Source organism: Plecotus auritus (assembly GCF_963455305.1).
Source record: "Plecotus auritus genome assembly, chromosome: 6".
Classification (NCBI taxonomy): domain Eukaryota; kingdom Metazoa; phylum Chordata; class Mammalia; order Chiroptera; family Vespertilionidae; genus Plecotus; species Plecotus auritus.
In genome coordinates this window covers 80,703,088-80,725,002 of record NC_137773.1, presented here as the reverse complement: position 1 = coordinate 80,725,002, position 21,915 = coordinate 80,703,088, and the positions used below count along the sequence as shown (strand labels likewise).

At 48.7% G+C, this 21,915-nt stretch overlaps 1 protein-coding gene across 3 annotated transcripts in view; it reads right to left on the bottom strand.

Moving 5' to 3' along the window:
* The window catches only part of ZNF395 (zinc finger protein 395), a 44,113-nt gene extending 23,407 nt beyond the window's left edge, over positions 1 to 20,706 (bottom strand). The window contains exon 1 of one of the 3 annotated variants that reach the window (XM_080676143.1): positions 20,633 to 20,706. The gene's annotated coding sequence lies outside the window, so the exon portion shown is untranslated. The other 2 variants (XM_080676144.1, XM_080676142.1) reach the window with 2 other exon arrangements.
* Positions 20,707 to 21,915: the final 1,209 nt, after the last annotated feature.

Genomic DNA, 21,915 nt, shown 5'->3' with positions numbered 1-21,915 from the left:
GATTTTCACAATACAAGCTTAAGGTACACAGCACAGAGCATGACAGTGATTGATTCAATACCAACATTTCTAAATCAGCTATTCAAAGAATGACCATTTGGATTTTCAGAGCATTTAAATTATTTTATTTTTCTGAAGGCTTTTAAAAACTGGATTACAGCCCTGCCGCATGGCTCAGGGGTTGAGCATCAACCTATGGACCAGGAGGTCAGGGTTCGAATCCCCATCAGGGCACATGCCTGGGTTGTGGGCTCCATCCCCAGTGTGGGGCATGCAGGAGGCAGCCGATCCATGATTCTCTCTCATCATGGATGTTTCTCTCTCTCTCTCTCCCTTTCCCTTCCTCTCTGAAATCAATAAATAATGTGGGGTTTTTTTAAATAATAATAATAACTGGATTACACTGATCAATGTGTACGAGTTTAGACTCCCCACAAAATTAAAGTGACAGGCTATTATCAGGATGGACGGGACTCTTCCAGGTTGCCCACCTCCCTTTCAGGGGCTGGAATCCTGGCCCCAGCATCCCCTCTGAGTGAGCACCCAGCCTTCCCACTGCTGTGAGTAAAAGATGGAACAGGATCACGGAAGGAAGGAATAAGGGGCCCGAAGAGCAGGGCTATTTCCTGTTCCAACAGATGGGCTGCAGAAACAGGTCATCGACGGGTGACACCGAATTTTCCCCAGCAAATAATAAATGACCCTGATCAACAAATGCTTTTGTTGGTTCGACCACACAACAGTCTTCAATCAAGTGAAAGAGACACCACTGTTTGCACGGCCGGCAGGACGAACGTGTGTTTTCACCGTTCTACCCAGGAACCAGCACACTTCCCCTTTCTTCACACCTCGCTCCCCATCGGCTTCCAAACCACCAGGGCCACGTGTGGCTCTCTGTCCCGCACACACGACTCTGCACTACATACCGTTCTCAGCACGGTGCTCGGTGCATAGTCGGGGCTTAGGAAACTGTGTTTCTAATAGAATTAATGGGGACTATCTCTTCCTCAGACTGCAAGCCCGTTGGGGGCAGAGGCCACAGCTTGCTTATCTCATCAGACGTATGATTTTAACGAGATGATATTCCAGAGAGCCCCAGATTTCAAAAAAGAATGTGTTCTAAGAAGCAATACTTGCTGCTTGCCCTACAATGAAGACAGGTATCAAAAGCAAAGGGAGAGTCTGAGTGTTTCAACCCAGTTCTAAGATAGGAGTGTTGCCTTAAAAACAAGTTGGGAATACTAAATAAGGAAGCAGGCACAAGTAAAACCAAGCTCACAAGTGTGTGTGTGGGAGGCAGAGGGGTTTCCAGCACTGCTCTGTCCATGCACGGGGGAGGGGGAGTGCCTATGCCATGTATACGTGTGGGTACGTGCGTGCATGGTGGTCAAACCTGATTTACACTGTGCTAAAACTATGTGAGCGTTCCAGAGGGAGGGGAGGAAGGCGGGCGGATGATTGCTGACTCGGCATTTTACCCAGAGGCTGCAGCAAGGAGGGAGCCAGGAGCTGAGTATCTCTGGGAACTCAAGCCTCAAAGAATTAACAGTTTTCTCGAGCAGTTTTCCAAGTAAGCATAGAAGAGACCCGCGCATTAACTCAAACCACCCATGAGTAAATGCTTGAATGGCACTGGGGTTTACACCCATTTTAATGCACTACATTGGGGACCTTCCCTATTTTTCCTGACCTCCCAGCAACTCAAGAAAATGTGGATGGACAACATAATCTCCATGTTACAGCTCAGAAAACCGATGTTCCTCGAGGAGGTCACCTGTTTGCCGAGCTGGCAAGCACTGGCATTGGCCTCTTTCCTGGCTGCTCCCTGGTCCTGTTCTCTCTTCCCCCCAAGTGGAGACCCAGCAGCAGGGCAGAGGCTCCGGACCGGGGTGCAGGGTCCGGGGCTCAGGAGGCACGGCCCTGACACCTCGGCACTGCCTCATCTGACCTTCACAACACCGTGCGGAAGAAATGTTTCATTGGGAAGACGGAGCCTCGAGGTAGTGATAGGAAAGCAAAGCACAAGCTGGCAACAAGGAACTACCCTAAAAATATAAAATGTGGAGGTGAGAATTTTAAAAGCCAAACAATCTGCCGTGGCTCCGTGGTTGAGCGTCGACCTATGAACTAGGAGGTCACAATTCGATTCCCGTTCAGGGCACATGCCCAGGTTTCGGGCTCAATCCCAGTGTGGGGCTTGCAGGAGGTGGCCGATCAATGATTCTCTCATCACTGATGTTTCTATCTCTCTCTCCTTCTCCCTTCCTCTCTGAAATCAATAAAAATATATTTTAAAAAATAATAATAATAAAAGCCAAATAATCCAGGACCCCATTAGCCTAAGGCCCTGAGTGGCACATGCGCCATAAAGGGAAGACTTTGGGGCCACGATGCCCAAGGTGCCAATCTTAAGACACAAGGAGAGGGGTTCCTATGTTCTCACTCCTTTGAGAAGGCAGAGAAATGCAGACTCTTTTCATTTAAGTGGTTAAAACAGAAAAAGTATTTGGAACTCAGCAATCCTTTGAGTGAATAATGGCATTCCCTGATGGCACTGAATAAACAGACAGTGGGGCTTGTAAGGGGGGGGAGGGGTGAGAACCACCTGGTGACTTGCCTGGCTGGAGTCAACAGGTAATAAAAAGACAGCGAAGAGCGGCTGGTACTCAAGAAAGATGTCACCTGGTCTGAGAGACAGGCCAGGAGGGTGAGATCCAAAAGTAAAAATGAGAAACCACGCTTGCACAGACAGGATCAGTCAACGGGAGGCAGCCGGCCAGCAGAGACAGGCAGGGAAGGGAAGGGCCCAGAGGTGCCCAGACTCCTCAGGAATCCCAGCCTCGCCCGGGGTCACCGTCCCACATGTGAGCTGACAGTAAATAAGCTGTAATCTTGGAGATCGTAAGGCACAAGATAAGACGCATGTGTGGCTGGGATGACATTTAAAAACCTGAAAGAAGAGCTGGGAACCGGAATTTGTTCCAAGACCAGGATGGTGGATGGGCCAATGGGAAGAGATCTGCCTGGCCAGAAGGGAAGTCACCAGGCTTTTGCAGATCAACGTTTAACCCAACGTTCCCTTTTATCCCCACTCCCCGATTAACGGTACGTTTTCCATTTCCATGCTGGGGGCAGTGTGGGCAGCTCCTCACTCTGTCACCGTCTCCATCACCATCTCCTGGAGTCAACAGGTAACAAAAAGACAGCGATACAGAGCGGCAGGTACTCAAGGAAGATGTCAGCTGGTCTGAGACGCCTCCTACAATTGGAGCATTCTCCCCAGTACCAAAGGGAATGCCTCCCACGCCCCAGGAGAGCCGGGGCTGAGAGGAAAGGAAGGCTGGCAGCCCCTGAAGTACGCGCACCAGCCCCTCAGAATGACACCAGCCTGTGCGGGAGAAGGAAGTCCAGCCCCTGCTGAGGGAGCTTCTCCGAGGAAGGGACGGAGCAGCCAGGCACCTCCACCTGCGTGACCGCGACCGGGAGCCACCCTCTCAGAGCCTCCACTTCCCGCCCCGCCTGTGAAAATGAGAAGAGGGCCCAGCACCCGGAAGGAACCCACCATGTGTCCCCGCCGCCGCCGCCTGTCTTAGATGTCACCTGGTCTGAGAGACAGGCCAGGTCACACCACGGGCCACTCCGGCTCCTCGGCAGCCACTGCCAGGCTGGCGTCTGGGAATTGAGGTTGTAAAAGGACGTTGGACCAGAACCAGTAATACAACTACTGATTCTAAAGGAAACCAAGATGTTGACCATGGGAGAGCCGCTCATTAATTAAAATCACAGCAAAACTGGTTTGTCGCAAGACATGGGAACCGAGAAACCCATGCATTCCACGGAGAGGCCTGCTGGCCACAACCAACCAATCCCGGGGGGTCGGGGCTGAGAGTGTGCAACACCAGGCGCAGGGCCAGGCCCTGCCACCCGTCCCCCCCATGACCTAGCTCCTCGTTTCATCCCCAGCAGTCACCTCCCAATTCTGCTCTTCTCTCCTGAGCCCAAACCTCAGTCTTGGTGCCCTGCCCAGGGTGAGGGGGCAGACACATTCCCCCCAGAAAAGACAAAGTCAGCCAAAGTAAAGAGACCATAGACACCATAAAGGAAGGTCTTTTACCTACACAGTGAACAATGAGCCCCGTGGAGGGGGGCTTGCCATAGGCACAGGCCACGAAGGAGGTACTTTTCTGTGGAGGCCACTTAAAGAACCTTCATGCCCCAGTCATTGTGGGGATGAGGATGGGTTCAAAGATGGAACAGGGGTGGGGACACAGACTGACTGAGTCGCTGCTCCTGTCTGAGCTTAAGGTATCGGGGTGTCCGCTCTCGGACGTTTCTCCGTAAGTGGACAGGGTGGCAGCTCTGATCAGCATGCTCACTGGTGAGGCTGTCCTAAGCCAAAGTGACAGGATAAGCATCGCTCAATCACAGAGACCATGGCTCTCGCTCCTGAGGTCTGAGAGACGTGAGGGATGACACAGGCGCTCAGTAGGCCAAGACGCACAGGCCGTGGCTGCCCAGCGCTGGTGAGCCCCTGCCCGCCGCGAGGACCATCAAGGCGGCTGGCTGCACATGAATCTCACCCACATCAGGCCGGCAGGCGGGCTGCACGCAGTTCAGGGCCAGCCGGAGACTAGACTCTTCGGAGGACAAAGGCAGTGGCACGTTCTCAGGCAACACAGCCACATCTAACTACTTCATGAGAACTGCTACAGAGTAAGCAGACAAGGAGACCGATGCAATCCCCAGCCTCCCAGAGACCCGGTTCCTTCCGGGATGTCCTAGCCCAGTGGTCGGCAAACTCATTAGTCAACAGAGCCAAATATCAACAGTACAACGATTGAAATTTCTTTTGAGAGCCAAATTTTTTAAACTTAAACTTCTTCTAACGCCACTTCTTCAAAATAGACTCGCCCAAGCCGTGGTATTTTGTGGAAGAGCCACACTCAAGGGGCCAAAGAGCCGCATGTGGCTCGCGAGCCGCAGTTTGCCGACCACGGTCCTAGCCTGTCATTTATCAAAGGCGTACGTGCCAGTCACTGGCGAAGCACTTCACAGACTTTTATCCTATGTCATCCCTCACAATAACATCATCATCATCATCTTCTTCTCCATTTTACAGATGAGGAAACTGAGACTCAGGGGGGGCTGAGTAATGCTCCCAGGACCACACAGCTAGAAAGTGACAGAAGTGAGCTTAAATATGGCTGATTCCGAAAGACGATGCTCTTTCTTCCATAGTCTACAGGAAAAGTACGTATGCATCAAGCAAGAAGCTAGACTGATGACCTCCTAAAGGCTCCCTGTTTGTAAAAACGTGAGTCACTCGGAGGTCAACGTGGTGGTGGTGGTTTGGGCATGGAAAGGAAATGAAACGGGCATTTCAGCAGCAAAGCATCAAGCAGGGGGCTCCCCCAGGACCAGGGCTACGGTTATTCTTACCTCACACTTTTCCCAATATCTCAGGGCTGCCAAGGAGCCCTAACTTCCCAATCAGGTGACCTTAGACAAATTACTTCACCTCCCTGTGCCTCAGTGTCCTCGCCTCTACAATGAGAGAGACAGCAGCTCCTCCTCCACAGGGTAACGTGAGGGTGTCGCAAGGCCATGCGATCTCTGTAACAGTGCCTTGGTGTTTAAGAGCCATCAAGCTCCTCTTCCTAGCGATTCTGACTCCTCGGAGAGAGGACCCTGGGGAAGAATGAAAAAGTGCACCTCGGGCACTCAGCACTGTGCCTGGCACCGAGTGCCCAATAAATGCCAGCCAAAAAAAAAAAAAAAAAAAAAGGCACCAAACTCTGAATAGTAATGAGCCAAACCTAAGGAATGATTAAGTAGAGGGGAAACCGGCCAGTAAAATTTAACACTGACAAGGGCAGTGCAATACATTTAAGGGAAGAAAAAAAAAATCGAAATCACGAAGAGCCCTGTGGCAACGGTCGGAATCCAGGAAAGGGACCTCTACGCCACTGCCGACCAGACTGTCATCCCCTCGCGGTCACTAGGGCCAGAACAAACAAACAGCACAGCGTTGTGTCCGGCACCACTGCAGAAGTACTAAAAACAAAAAGCAGCACACTGCCGCCCACCCCCTGTGAAATTAGGGAACTCGCCCCCCTGGGAACACTGGAAGCTTGACCAACCATAAAAATAAGCTGTAAAAACAGAAGACGGTCACCTAAATGGGCTGTGGGAGGCGGAGGGCATGCCAAAGCAGCCGGAGAGATCAAGGCCAGCAGAGTCCTGTGAGAATCTAGCAAATGGGGAGCGATACGGTGGGGCGCTAACTCCGTCACCAAATCCTGAAATGACAGAGGAGGGAGCGCCTGCTAACACCCTCGGGAGACCAGAAGAGGAGACGCCTCAGGACCCCAGAAGCAGGCAATACAGATGCATTCCCGGGCTTGGGCAATTGCGTGAATGCAACGCTGGGGTTCCCCGGGGGTCAGATCCAGAACTACTTTCATTAACAAATCTGTGTGAGGGATCTGCAGACGAATGCATGGGAAGTAAGGAAGGCTGCACAAGGGTTCTGCCTCTCACCAGCTCAGCAGCGTGTGCCCTTCAAGAGGGACACAGCCACGCCCTCCCTTGCTACACTGGCATGGGTTTGGCTGGATACGAAGAATTTCTATGTTTTCCAGGAGTTCTCGGAGATCTAGAGATGATGTCAAGAAGGGTAAATCCAGAGACGCACGCTATCCTCCACATAAAATGAAACTGTTCAAGGATATGACAGTGTTTCAGATTTTTTGCTTTCTAAGAACACTAAAATGCTTCCAAACACCTGACCCTGGGCTTGAGCACTGAGGGTAAGGCACTCTGTATTGTAAAGCGGCACAGAAAAAAATCACAGATGTGTTAAGGTCTCCAGCTAGGGAGGGAACTGGGTTTAGAATTTGCCATGCAGTCCACAATGTGCTGCTCGTCCATCCTGCAATTCCTCTGCACACAACCACAGACCAACATGCAGGCCAAAGTCCCCAGGGGAGACCAGACAAAACTAACTATGTGGACCTAAGGGCTGTGAGTTCGATCCCCAACCCTTCCAGGCCACCAGTGCTAACGCAGGGGGCGGGCACACACCTAGCACACCCTAAATCCTGTGCTAGCCTTAGAAAACAATCGCTTCATGTCTGAGCATGTGAGGAACTGACCTTGCCATGTGTCTTCATTAGGATTTAAAATTAAAGTGCCCTATTACACAGCAATTCCCCTTTCTCCGTGTCTAGCCTAGAGAATCACTCACCTGTGTTACAAAGAGGCAAGTGCAGCCAAGTTGACTGTAACTTTTGTAACAGCAGAGGATTTAGAAATAACCTTACATGTCTACCAGTTAGAGGAAGGATGAACAACAGTTTCGCCTCTGGTTCCAAGAAAGGCCATCCAGGAGTTAAACAGAATCAAGAAGACCTACCTAAGGATTGGAAGCAATCACCAAGATGTGCCCTTTTGGGGCGGGGCAGGGGGGACAATACGTGCCGTGCAAAGCACTTCTCTTTTTTAAAGCTCTATGGGTATAATTGCAAGTATGTAAAGCATTTGAAAAATACCAGCAAACATGAAACAGCGCTGACCTCTGGGGAAGGGCTGGATTAGAAGTGGTTGTCAAGGAAGATTCCGTTTGCTCTGGAAGGTTTGCCTTGCTTTCCTGTAAAGAAGGTGTTCGTTTACTCCCTGTGTAATAAAATTTCATTTAACTTAAAAGAAAAAAAGAAAGAAACTGACCCTGTTCAATACGTTTCAGTAATATGTCTGGGGGCGCATGCTTCCCCAGGAGGCTGACAGCTCAGCAGTGCAAAGCATCTGGGCTTTGCAACACGGATCTTGTTTCAATGTTACAAGCCCAACTCTGTAACTCTGTAACTTATGTACTAGTTCAAGAAAGAGGCAGGAAAAAGGGAGAAAGTGTGCTGGGGGCTTCTGGGTAATCCAAAGGGATGTCCTAGGAATCATTCCAATTCTTCTAGCTGAGGATTCCAGCTCTCCAGCATAACAAACACTCTCTCTCTCTCTCTCTCACACACACACACACACACACACACACACACGCCAATAATGGCAGCCCTCGCCCAATCACACTTGTTCTTAACATTAATCTGGATCCTGTGGACACTGAGAAAAATCTGAATACCCCATTAGACAGGCTCCAAAATATTCCTGACTCACCAGGACTACTTAACCATATAGGGTACTAATTTTGTTGTTGTTGTTGTTGTTAATCCTCACCGGAACATATTTTTTCCCTTGATTTTCAGAAAGAGTGGAAGGGAGGAAAGGGGGGAGGGGGAGGGAGAGAGAAACATCTACATGAGAGAGACATCGATTGGTTGCCTCCCCCATGCACTCCAACTAGGGCTGGGGATCAAACCCACAGCCCTTAGGTCCACAGGCCAATGCTCTAACCACTAAGCCAAACCAGCCAGGGCACAGGGTACTGATTTTTAAGCACACACCCCCTCCATCTCTTCAAAGCACTATGTATAAAGTCCCCAGAAACACAAAATTTGAATCTTAAAAACCTAATTGGCAAAACTAACCTGAGCTGTGGTCCTTCTGATGGGGGGGGGGGGGAATGGGGGGAGGAGGGGTAACCTAGAAATAGTCACGAGGAACATTTCTGGGGTGATGAAAATGTTCTGTCTCAAAATGCATTTGTCAAAACTGATTAACCAGCACACTTAAGATCTGAGCATTCCACTGTATGCAAATTATACCTCAATTTTAAAAAAAAAGAGAGAGAGAGCAACTGAAACGCTGTTTCTCTGCCAGCTGCAGCAGAACTTTGAGCTGCCCTATCAGACATCTGAAATCCCTGTTATGCTATGTAAAGAGCACAGAGTACCATGGCGACAGTCGCCATAAAAATAGATAACAAGATTAAAATGGATAGAGGACACATGAATTTAAGAACGGCACACCAGGAGCAATTCATTTTCAGCAGCAGAAGAAAAATAGAAAGAGGAGAGGGAGTTTCTCATTCCCCCTGCATTTTGAAAAACAGCCACCGAGTATGGCTGTTTTTCCTAAAAGTGTTTTTATGACTTCCCAATACTCAAAGGACAAAATAGGCTGAGAACTGTTATTATTCCTCATTGTAGTTTGCTTTGAAAAAAAAATGTTTTTAAGCATATGGTAGTGTACGTTTTTCCCATATCCACTCTATGTGGCCCAGGGAACCAATTCATAGCAATTCAACAAGCAGAGCTGATGTGCCCTACACTGTGTGGGCCCAAATGATACTGAGGCAAAGGAAAACCAGGCCCTTTGTCACCAAGGCACAGATTTCCAACTTCAGTTCTAAATAAGCAAGTTCTGCCTGTATTTTTATATGCTTCTCAAACTGCCATTCCCTACGTTGTGCACCCCAAAACTGCTTTACTCCATGTGAAGAGAGAGCACTTTCTTGCCAAATACTGTTTTTTTTCAAATGCTAAGGAGTGAGCCTGGATCATGTGGAGACAGAAATCATCTTGTGATGTTCTCCACAGTTGAGATAAGCCTCTATTCTCTTTGCAGAGCTCTCTAAGAAATGTGTGCTATGTGATTTTGCCCTGGCAGTGCCCGCACCAGCAAAAAAGGTAATTCAAAAATACCAGGAAGAAAACCTAAAAATCTCTATATAAAAAGCCAACCACCGGAACGCTGTAATGACCAGAATGACCGGTCACTATGATGCCCACTGCGGGTGGCCCGATCTGGGGGTGGGGCTAGGCCGGCCAACCTCCTGCAGCCCCTCACCCCGACTGGCCCCGCCCCTGATCGCCCCCCTTACCCCAATAGGGGGCGGGGCTGGCTTGCCAACCTTCTGCAGCCCTTCCTCCTGGCAGGCCCCGCCACCCCGATTGGCTCACGGCCCCTCCCTCCAACCAGATCCGCCCCCGATCACCCCCCCACACCAATCGGGGGCGGGCCGGCTGGCCAACCTACCACCGTCTCCTCCTCCCAACAGGCCCGGTCCCGATCCACCCTGATTGGGGCCAGGCCGGACTAGCCGGACCCCACCCAGGCACGAATTCGTGCACTGGGCCTCTAGTGTTAAATAATCAGGGTGGTTTCTAAATCAACCATAAATTTCAGTAAACTTTAGGCAATATTAAACTAATCAAATTTTCTACATGTAAGTGATAAATAATAAAAATGAAAAAATTTTTGACTTAAACCACAAACTTATTGCCTGATATAAAATATATACATACACACACACACACACTCTAGGAAATCCCACTCAAAAGTTTCTTTAAATGTATCCATCCCTTTTCCTCTTTGTCGCTAAACCTACAGAGCAATCCCAAGGCTCAGTCTCTGCCCAGGTGTCAGGATGACATTGACAGTGCTATTCCTGTTGATAAAAATCTGTGGTGTTGGACATTGAAAGGAGATGGTCAAGGGCACTCCCAGGTCCCCAAAAGCCAAGCAGAGCACCCATCGTTCAATTGAAGGGCCCCGCCTTGGTTCATTCATTTTCCTGCTAGAACTGGCCGATATACCCATTATTAGTATTTTATGTGCCCAGCCATTTTATTTATTATTATTTTCGATTTCTACCCAAGCCCCAACCTTTTGCTTTCCTAAAGACCGAATTCCATTTTCTGCAGCCCTGTGCCCACAAACGGAGTCCTGCCCCGTCTTGGAATAGTTCTCGAAAGTGACTGCAGAAGAGTCTCCCGGAAATGCTGGGACCCATTTATAAACATTTTTAAAAGAGCTGACATGATGCTACTGACTCAGATCCTATGCAACTACAGGAAGAGCCCCTCGTCCACATTCTCTTTCAGGCTGTGACAAACCACCTAATGACCTGACCCTAGGATGGGAAAGGATTTTGGAGGTCAGCCTAATTCGTGTCCTTCTCTTCTACAGTATGTTTCCTCAATAACATTCAACCCAACTTGGACACCTCCAATAATGAGAAGTTCACTATTCTATGGGCAAACAGTTCCATTGCTGGGCGGCTCTGCCAGCTGGGAAACCCTGTTTCCTATCGAACTGAAAATCTGCCCTTCTCGTCTTTGGGGTTAAAAAGAACCTTAAAGCTCATCAACTTCAGTGTAATCATTCTACAGATGAGGACTCTGAAGCTAGAGAGGATCAAGCCATTGTCCTATCCATCGGTCAAATTCCAACAGCAGGAGCAAACATGAGCAGTCTACCCTTTCCCATGCTTGATAACCACGAAAACACTTGCAAGCTCTGTCACGTGCCCACCCCATGAGTACACGCCAGTCATTCCTGATTCTACACCATCCTGGTCGCCTTCCTGTGGACAGTCTTGCTGGCTCCTGTTTCTTTTAAATCATGGCCCCCCGGGTGGTCCAAATGTCACATGACCAGCAGAGGTTATTAAAACTAGATCCCTTGACTGGATGGATGAATTCCTGATCCAGTTGAGAACTGGATTCAATTTGTAAACGCCTCATCCCACTTAGGGCTCACATTATTCTCACAAACATAAAACTATCTCAAAACTTTTTCCCCACATGATCTGCCCCTCCTCAGCATGTGTGGAGTTGCTACCAGGGTTACACTCTGCTTGTCTGTTCACCTGTGGGTCTGCCCCTTTCAATTAGATTATCAGTTTCAGATCAAGAACTGTCTTATTTTGTGACTCCAGTGCCTCATCCTGTGTGTGACACAAAGCAGGTAGGGACAGCCCAGCAGCTGTGGCTCAGTGGTTGAGAGTCAACTTATGAACCAGGAGGTCACTGTTCGATTCTCGGTCAGGGCACATGCCTGGATTGCGAGCTTGATCCCCAGTGTGGGGCGTGCAGGAGGCAGCCGATCAGTGATTCTCTCTCATCACTGATGTTTCTATCTCTCTCTTTCTCTCCCTTCCTCTCTGAAATCATTAAAAAAATATATTTTAAAAAAAGCAGGCAGGTACTCAAGATACATCACTGAATGAACCATCTACTTTTCCCCACCCTGTCCTTGAACAACAAAATGTTTTTAAGCCGAAACCGGTTTGGCTCAGTGAATAGAGCGTCGGCCTGTGGACTGAAGGGTCCCGGGTTTGATTCTGGTCAAGGGCATGTACCTTGGTTGCGGGCACATCCCCAGTGGGGAGTGTGCAGGAGGCAGCTGATGGATGTTTCTCTCTCATCGATGTTTCTAGCTCTCTATCCCTCTCCCTTCCTCTCTGTAAAATATCAATAAAATATAATTTAAAAAATGTTTTTAAAATAGCAGTGTTTAAGAGAAAGAAAAGACAAACCAGACTAGGAGAAAATATGTGCAAAAGATACAGCTGGTGAAGGACTATTAGCCATAATATACAAAGAACTCTTAAAACAATAATAAGAAAACAAACAACTTGATTAAAAAATTGGCCAAAGACCTTACCAGACACCTCAGCAAAGAAGACCTACAGATGGCAAAAAAGGAAAAAAAAGTACATGTAAAGATGTCATCACATGTCATTAGGGAAATGCAAATTAAAACAAGATACCGCTAAACACCTGTTAGAATGACCAAAATCCAGAACACTGACAACACCAAATGCTGGTGAGGATGTGAAGCAACAGAAACTCTCATTCACTCTTGGTAGGAACGCAAAATGGTACAGCCACTTGGGAAGACAGTTTGGCAGTTTCTTACAAAACTAGACATACTCTTACCATGTAATCCAGCAACAGCACTCGCTGGTATTTACTCAAAAAGTTGAAAACTTATGTCCACGCAAAAACCTGGACACAGATGTTCATAGTAGCTTTATTCATAATAATTGCGAAAACTTGGAAGTAACCAAGATGTCCTTCAGTAGATAAATTTAGGATAAACTGCGGCACATCCAGACAGTGGAATGTTATTCAGCACTAAGAAAGCCATGAGAAGCAACGAAGGAAGCTTAAATGCATACTACTAAGTGAAAGAAGCCAAACTGAACAGGCTGCATACTCTGTAATCCCAACCATGTAACACTGTGGAAAGGCAAAACTGTCAAGGCAGTAAAAAAGGTCAGTGGTTGCCAGGGTTTTGGGGTGATGTTGGGATGAACAGGCAGAGCACAGAGGTTTTTAGGGCAGTGAAAGCACTCCATCTATATATATAAAAGCGTAAGCAACCAACCGGTTGACTGGTCGCTGTGATGCACACTGACCACCAGGGGACAGATACTCAATGCACAGGATTGGGCTCCCTCCTGTCTAGATGGGGCCTGCAGGGATCAGGCTCCCTCCTGTCTGGATGGGGCCTGCAGGGATCAGGCTCCCTCCTGTCTGGATGGGGCCTGCAGGGATCAGGCTCCCTCCTGTCTGGATGGGCCTGCAGGGATTGGGGATCAGACCAAAACTGGCTATCCAACATCCCCCGAGGGGTCCCAGATTGCGAGAGGGCACAGGTCAGGCCAAGGGACCCCACCGGTGCACAAATCTGTGCACCAGGCCTCTAGTAGGATACTATAATAGTGTATACATTTTATTTTATATTAGAGGCCTGGTGCACAAATTCGTGCATGGGTGGGGTCCCTCGGCCTGGCTGGCGATTGAGGCCTATCGGGGGGCCAGCAGGCTGGGGGGAGGGGCCGTGGGAGGTTGGCTGTGGGAGCACACTGACTACCCAGGGGCAGCTCCTGCACTGGTGGTCAGTGCATGTCATCACGACTGGTTGACCGGTCATTCTGGTTGTAACGGTCACTTAGGCTCTTATATATATAGATATTTGTCCAAACTCAGAATATACAACACCAAGAGTGAACCCTAATGTAAACTATAAGGTAAAGTGATAGTGATGTGTCAATGTTGGTTCATCAGTTGTAACAAATGCACCACTCTGGTGGGGGATGTTGTTAATGTGGGAAGCTTTCTACGCATGTGTGGGGGCAGGGAGTTTTATGGAAAATCTTTACCTTCCTTTTAATTTTGCTGTGAATCTAAAATTGCTCTAAAAAATAGTGTATTTAAATATATATATATAAGTATATATAAATATATATGGCACTGCTTCTTCCACTGTGATACGCACATATTATAAAAACACAAGTGATCAACCGAAGGACTTGTACACATGCATATAAGCATAACCAATGGACAAAAGACACTGGGGGGGGGGGCAGGTAAAGGCATGTACTGGGGGGAAGGGGAGGCCGGGGGGAGGTCAACGGGAAAAAAAAAAAAAAAGGAGACATATGTACTACTATTTGTAATTCTTCAAACAATTAAATAAATAAATAAATAAATAAATAAATAAATAAAGAGAAAAAAAAGAGAGAATATAAAAAAACAACACAAGTAATAAATTTTAAATGTAAAGAGTGTCACTCAACTTGATCCTTCAAGAAGCAACCAGTACTAAGTATTTCAGTATTAAAATTAGTAATTTCCTCCCATTTTCTATATACTTTTGTTTCTTTAAGATTTGAAATCATAGTGCAGATGTACTTTAACTTTTAACAGAAACTTGTCCATATTATTTTAAAATTATTCCTAACCATTATTTTGAATACCCTTAATATCCTATATAATACAAGGATAATATGCAAATCGACCAAACGGTGAAACGACCAGTCACTATGATGCACACTGACCACCAGGGAGCAGATGTTCAATGCAGGAGCTGCCCCCTGGTGGTCAGTGCGCTCCCACAGGGGGAGTACTGCTCAGCCAGAAGTCCAGAAGCCGGGCTCACGGCTGGCAAGTGCAGCAATGGTGGCAGGAGCCTCTCCCGCCTCCGTGGCAGTGCTAAGGATGTCCGACTGATGGCTTAGGCCCATCCCCCGAGGGCTGAGGGGGACCCCCCCTCCCGAGTGCATGAATCTCGTGCACCGGGCCTCTAGTTCTATTAAAAGGACACATTCACTTATAGATTGCTTCCAGCCTACTCATACCATTGGCTATTTAGGTTATTTCCAATTTTTCACAATAGTTTATTTTAAAAACTCTGAATAATCTCTGTGCATAAAACAGCATCTACATTTTGGATATGGTCTCAGGTATATTTCTAGAAGTAGGATTATCTGACCAGAATGTATGAACATCTCAACACATTACCATTCAAATTTTAAAAACTGAATCAGACTTTTCATGTATCTCTTACTGAATTTCTTTTTTAAATTTTGGCCTCATTCTGGGTGATTTTGAACATGGACTTACCTACTAAATAAGCAATCCCTCCCACCTGTGTGTCTTCATCCACGCATTGGAAAAATGGGGAACAGCTCAAGACCAAGAATAGAATCCTATGGCACTTGCTTTCAGACCCCCTTCCAGGCTGACTCGGTGCCACTAATGAACAGTTTTTGCCTATTAATAGCACGATCAAAATAAATTAATAACACCATCCAGCTCACATTCTACCATCATATTCAAATAACTGTTAAATATTTTCCTACAGAGCCAAAGTGTACCAAAGCTGCTACATCATTTCTCTGATCTAGTAACCAAACCATCATATAAAACAGGCAATGGGTTTCATTTCATCCAATTCGGTGAACTCTTGATTATCCTAGCATCCTCAGGCCACACATTTTTTAAGCAAAAAGCACTTCCATTTCAACTCTTTTTTAACGTTACAAAAGCAGTATTTTAAAATAATCAGATTGTGCAATCTGTAAAAAAAAAAAATAGGGTGGCTTTGGCTCAGTCCCTCTTACCTGTAGCTCACCTGGGGAGGTATAACAAGTGGCTATGGACTGCCAGGGTACACCCAACTGTCTCAGGACCACAGAGACCTGAACTTACTCACTTCAGCTGGTTCTAAAAGCTAGTTTTCCAGGAATCATTTGCATTAACACCTGGGCTTGGACCAGTTATTCCGTATTCATTATGAACCTCTGGATCCTGGAGGCCCACCCCCTGGGGACATTCTAGGAGTAAGGATATACCAGAAGAAATGGCACAGCTCCTCTCCTTGCTGTTCCTTTATTATTGACTCAGAACCAAAGCTCCTGAGAGTCTAATGTCATATGGCATTTGGCAGTCATGACTCACGTCGCACCAAGTTACTACCTCGACTTAGTTCTTAGAAGATACATGCCAGGAGCCTCAATCTAACCATGGCAGCCAGTAGTGGAAAAGGGGAATGCTTGGGAGATCTTGGGGTCACTAGAAATTTGTCTCACTATAGAGAATATGTCACAAAGCCCTCCAATAAGTACCATTCCAACCAATCAAAAAAATGTTGCCAAGTCCCAGCCAATAGCAACTCAGAAAGTGCTGTGGACTTGCCTAAAATAAATCATTTGCACACAAACATCTGAGGTTCCGTAAGGTCAGACTCCTACCTGAATCCTCTTGAAGACGCAGGTCACAAACCCAAAGACCTGCAGGACTAAGCAGCGATGTAAAGCGACTGGACTGAGGCAACAGGGAGTCCTGGGACTATGACAGCGGGAGACCACAAGACCTGTCTCCCACACCCAGGGAGTAGCCACCCCTCAGCTCCAGAAGCCTGCCTGATCGGATTCTTTAAGGCAATCCCAAATCCAGAGGTTTTCTGGATCACTCCCAAGTTTATAAAAACCTTTGGGTAGTCCAAATTACAACACGTCTGAAGACTGAACATATTCTTTGGGCCACCTACTTATAACCCCTACACTACGCTTGAATCCTAACCCCCCTTGCCAACCTGATTCTGCCTACACTCTGCTCATCACTCCTGCATACACTGTGTACATCCCCAACTCCAAGTCTTTGCCCATGCTACACCTCCCACCTGTGCAGCCCATAAGAACCCCCTGAAAAGGTTTATCCCAGACTTCCTTCCCTATTCCAAATAGTTTTTCCAAGCCACTCCAGCACAGGTTGCTCACCCCTTTCTCTGAACTCTATGGGTAACTATTTTTCATTGTGGCATTTAATCATTTTGCCCCGCTCCTTAATCATAGCTCTATCTTAACACTCCAACTAGCCTGTCAACTTTCAGTCTCTTCCTCATGCTTCCTTCCACCCACAGCACTAATAAGGGTAGGTCTGCACATGAGCAGCTTAACAAATACTTACAAGATGTGAAAATTCTCTATCACTGTGTTTATCAAACTGTGGGGTAGGATCCATTACAGAGTGGTTAAATCAATTTAGTGGGAGACAAGTATTTTTAAATGAAAAATAATAGAATAGAAAATAAAAGTAGCAGAGGAGACTGTACCAAGCCAAGGAAAGTAGTATTTTATGAACTTGAATTAGATTTTTACATACATGATTGAGTGGACTAGGCCACGAGAGAGCAGAAAACACTGCTCTATGAAGAGTGAATTAGCGCAGCTACTGCTCTGTGCAGTTTTTTTGACCATCATATATTCCCTATAAAGAAAAAAAAAATAGCCCTAGCCAGTTTGGCTCAGCAGATAGAGCATCAGCTTGCAGACTGAAGGGTCCCAGGTTCGATTCCAGTCAAGGGCACATGCCTGGGTTGCGGGCTCGATCCCCTGGGTGGGGCATGCAGGAAGCGGCCGGTCAATGTTTCTCTCTCATCATTGATGTAGTTCTCTCTCTCTCTCCCCCTCTCCCTTCCTCTCTGAGATCAATAAAAATATATTTTTTTAAAAAGAAAAAAAATCTGATGGACACCTCTCCCTATGCAAGTCACTTCCCCTGCTAGATCACCGATCCTACATCTCAAAGAAACAGAGAGGCTAAGGAAATGCAATTACATTCTCCACTCATTCTGCAACTTTTTGCAATCATCCTTCACATTCACAAGCCCTCAGATGTTGCAAGTTGAGGCTTGGGGAATTTATTCAGCAAATCACCCGAAGTCACCCTTGCAACTTTCAAGAAAGCAGAATTCAGAGCTCAGGAAAGACCTCTGCAGGCAGGTCGCTGGATTCCTAGGAACTGGTAATGGTTCAGGTTGGGAGTGGCCTGGCTCTGGGAAAGGTAGTATCCCTAAGCCCAAAATTTCCTCCTTGCTCCTTTAGGTCATCTAGCTGCTCCCCACCTCCACCCATGAAAGGGACACCAGGACTTGCCTGAGGTTCTCCGTGGAGAGCAAGTTCAGCTCATTTCAAAACCCAGCAATTTATGTCTTTAGCAAATTCCATTCTACTCCCCTTCAATCACACTCATGGTTAGAAGAATAAGCAGCCCATTCTCCTTGGACCCTCAGTTTCCCAGAGTAGTTTTGCCAACTGCAGGGTCAGGACCAGGAGATGTCATTTGAATGGCAATACAGAACAGAGTCTAACAATTCGGACCCTCACTAGCATCCTCCACGCCCTCCCTATGACCAAGAAGACATTCCATTTATTTCCGGGGTGCCTTCCTTCTCCCAGCCGTGGCAGCCTTTTCCCCACCATACACCCTGGTTCCCCCCCAATCTCAGAGTCACAGTCGCTTGCAGGACACCTATGTTTGGATGTCTTGACAAACACAAAACTTCTCTGCAGCCTGAGTGTCAATTACTTCTCTCCAAAACACACATTTCCAACTTCTCGATTTCTCGAGTTACCAACTACTAGTACAGCAACTCCAAGGCCTTGGCATGTAATCGATTTCCACAAGGTATTAATTTCCGTCCATCTCTTTCCTTCATCCTGCCCCTGTCAAACAGATTATTTCAATGTTACTGTTTCTAAAACACATCCTCTTTTCCATTTCCAGTTATCCCAGTCCAAACCCTGGGCACTTCACAACTGTAACTGCCTAACTGATGCGTCTCCTAATACCACTTTTTAAAACCTTTCCAACGAACCTTTCATTATGTCACTCCCTGGCTCAAACACTTGAATATCTCCACAGTACCCAGGGTGAAGTGTAATTCCCAGTCTGGCTTTCTAGCACTTTTACAATCTCAACCATTGTTCCTCTCCATCTTTATCTCCTGCTGTTCAGGAAATGTTCCCTGGTCTGGCCAAGGCCGGCTCCTTGTCTCGTCTCGGAAAAGCCCTGCTCATTCGCACCTCACGGCCCATCTCAAGGGTCTCGTCTTCCAGGAACATACACCTGGCAATTCCCACCCATGGCTCGCGTCTCTGAACTCAAACAGCACCTACTCTATACATTGCACTTTTAAATTAATTGTGCACTATCTTGAGTTTTACTTTACCTGCTCTGGTCTTCCTGTCTCCTTCCTGAGATTATAAACCCTAGCAGGCATCGGCTCATGTGTCATTTGTATCCTGCCTCACTGGGATCCCTGTTTGAACCTCTTCTCTGCTGGTAGTCCCTTCGCAACCTCTTGCACCTGTTACTTCTTCCCCTCCTGCCTTTGGGCCTTTGCCAGTGAGTCATCTCCAGTGCATAATTTATTTCAGAGCTTAGTACTGTAAATCCATTCCCCAACTCTAACCTTTCCTTTGATACGCCCCCTGCCCCCAGCATTTACAGAATTTAGGCAGCCAGAACACATTAATTTGAACGCGAACTCAGAAATCACTTCCACCTGGTCAACAGGCTTTCTAAGGCCTTAGATTTGTGTGCCTCTTATCATCTCCCAGAGAGCCTGGCATGGCGCTGAGAACACAGCAGCTCCTCACAAGTACCTGTAGAGTTGAACTTAATTGCTATGTTTCCTTGTGTTTCAAGTTCCTTGGGACCCAAACCTCTGTTTACACAACACCTTAGGAGGGTGTCAAAAAGGCCTTCAGTGTCTGTTGATCCCTCGCTCTCAGGCAAACTCGACCACGTACACTTTTCTGGAGAGAGGAGTGTAAAGAACTTAGTGGTGGCCTATCGGCAACCCTTGCGCCTGGCAGCCTGGCACCATGCCCGCCGGTGGAAGTGCTCCAAAGACACCAGGAATTGGCCAGGGCTGCCAGAAATCACAGAGGCAGCAGCACCCTCTCACCGCCCGGCAGGTGGGCTTCTCTAGGTTTCTGAGCCAATCCTAAAGTGAAGGCGCTGCGCCCTGAACTCCAAGGCAGGGAAGAAAATGCTGCCTTTAAATTGTTTGCACATGACAAACTCCCCATCCAGGCCCCCAGCGAGCACCCCACATGCCCACAGTGCCAGCTCCTAGGAGGGTCAGGGGCCACCAGTGAGGAGAGGCAGAGTTAAACGGCACGGAAGGAAGTGGGGGTGGACAGAAGAGGACAGAAAGGGTGGGGGCCAGCTCCCGAGGTAGAGGGTGTGTCGCGCCCCGCGTCCCGGAGCCCAGCACTCGCTCGCTCGGTAGAGTGGGCAGGAACGCGCGGGCACCGGAGGGCTGGGCTGGCGGCCCAGCCGGAAAGGGTCAGGGAGGGGGCAGGTCAATCTCCGTCGGAGAAGCGACTCTGGACAACCGTTCAAAGTTGGGGAGGGGGTGCCTTGGCGAGCGCCGGCCGCGAGCGAAATAAACAAGGCGGCATACGGGAGAGCGAGCGGCCACCCCCACCCAGCCAGCGCGGGCACTGCCGCAGCGTCCCCGCGCCCCGACCCGCCACTGCCCCAGCGCTCCGGCCTCCCGGGCCCTCAGGCCCCGACCCGGTCCCCGAGGGCGTGCGGAGCGTGGGAAGTTCTCAGGCCGCCCCCGTCTCGGGGCTGCAGCGCTGCGAGGTCCCAGCACAGCTCACCTCGCCTCGCCACAAGCAGCAGCGCGGGCCGGACAGCTCCGGCTTGGACAGCTCGGCTCGGCTCCGGGCTGCAGCTGCCGTCGCCCCTGCACACCCACCGGCGCGGCCCACTGCCCGGCTCCGCTCCGGCCGCCCTCTCGCCCGCCCAGGCTCCGTTCGCGCCCACCTGGCCGGCCTGCCCTCCCTCTCCGGGACACTGCGCTCACGTACGCGGCCGCGGCCACAACCCGGCCCGGATTCCCGCCCGGGAAGGGAGCGGAAGAGCGCGCCCGCCAGCGAGTGAAGGAGCGAGACCAGGGGACACACCCCCCCGTACCGCTCTCCCCACCCCACCCCCTCCCTTTTCCCCGCCCCCAGCCCCAGGCTCCGCGCGTGCACGCGGCCTGCGCGCCTCTCGCCGGCTCCGCGCGCCCGCGCCCTCCCCACACACCCACCGCGCGCCTGGACGCACACCCCCCTTGTAGACCGTGGGCGCTCAATAAGTTACCCAGCGGCTCCTCGCGCACGTACGCCATTGAACCTGACCGAGTGGTGACCCACCCCCCACCCCACCACAAAATCGGAACCGGCGGCTACAGCCCCGAACCAAACGGGAGTGCTTTTTTTCACTGAACCGCCGACCTAGCCAAAGTTTCTTGCTGTTGTTTTTCCAGGCCTGGCTCTGGGACGAGCTTCTCGAGAGGAGCCGCGCAGCCCCGGGCGGGAAAGGAAGCCAGAACGCCCCAGGCGCCACCGACGGGAGTTGGGCGGGGGCGATAGGGACCCAGGCTGCGCAGCCCGACCCGCCGGGAACGCCAGCGAAAGCGGGAGAGGGAGCGTTGGAATCAACCTTTCTTTCCATTTTTCTTTTGATTTAATGTTTTCTTCTCCATTTTATGACATTTTACACGATTTCACTCGTTTGTAGTTGTAAAATGAGGCGTTATTTACTTTTTCTGGAAGGGGAGAAAGTTAACTATTAGCTTTCAGCCCTTATGTAAACAAGACCGGTTGCTTTTGGCACCGTTAGGCTCTGGCTTTTGTGTAAGTTGTAACAAGGAGAATTAAGCTGTCCCATTGTGTTGCTCTGTTTTTCAGAGATAAGACCAGAGGCACAACGTAGTGAAGGGTCCCAGTGTCTATATGTGTGGGCCTGCTATATGTTTAAATACGTGTAATGACTAGAAGAGTAATAATTTCCCTTCATCAAAAAGTTTTTAAATATTTTGGGGCACACTTGTTGAATGCACAGTTAGCCTTCAATGTGAGGCACACTGTTTTTCTTGCAGAGTGGCAGTGGGGAGTGTGCTGGAAAGGAGGAAAGGCTTTGCCAGCAGACAAGCCTGGCGTGCAATACTGATTTGACTGCTGAGCAAGCTTTATGATCTTCAGCAGTTTCCTTTATCTCGCTGAACCTCCACTTCTTGTCTGTCAGACAAAACTTTTTAAGAAACATAGGTATAATTCCTAGCTTGGAACAAAGAAGCAATAAGTATTATTTCATTTCCCACCAT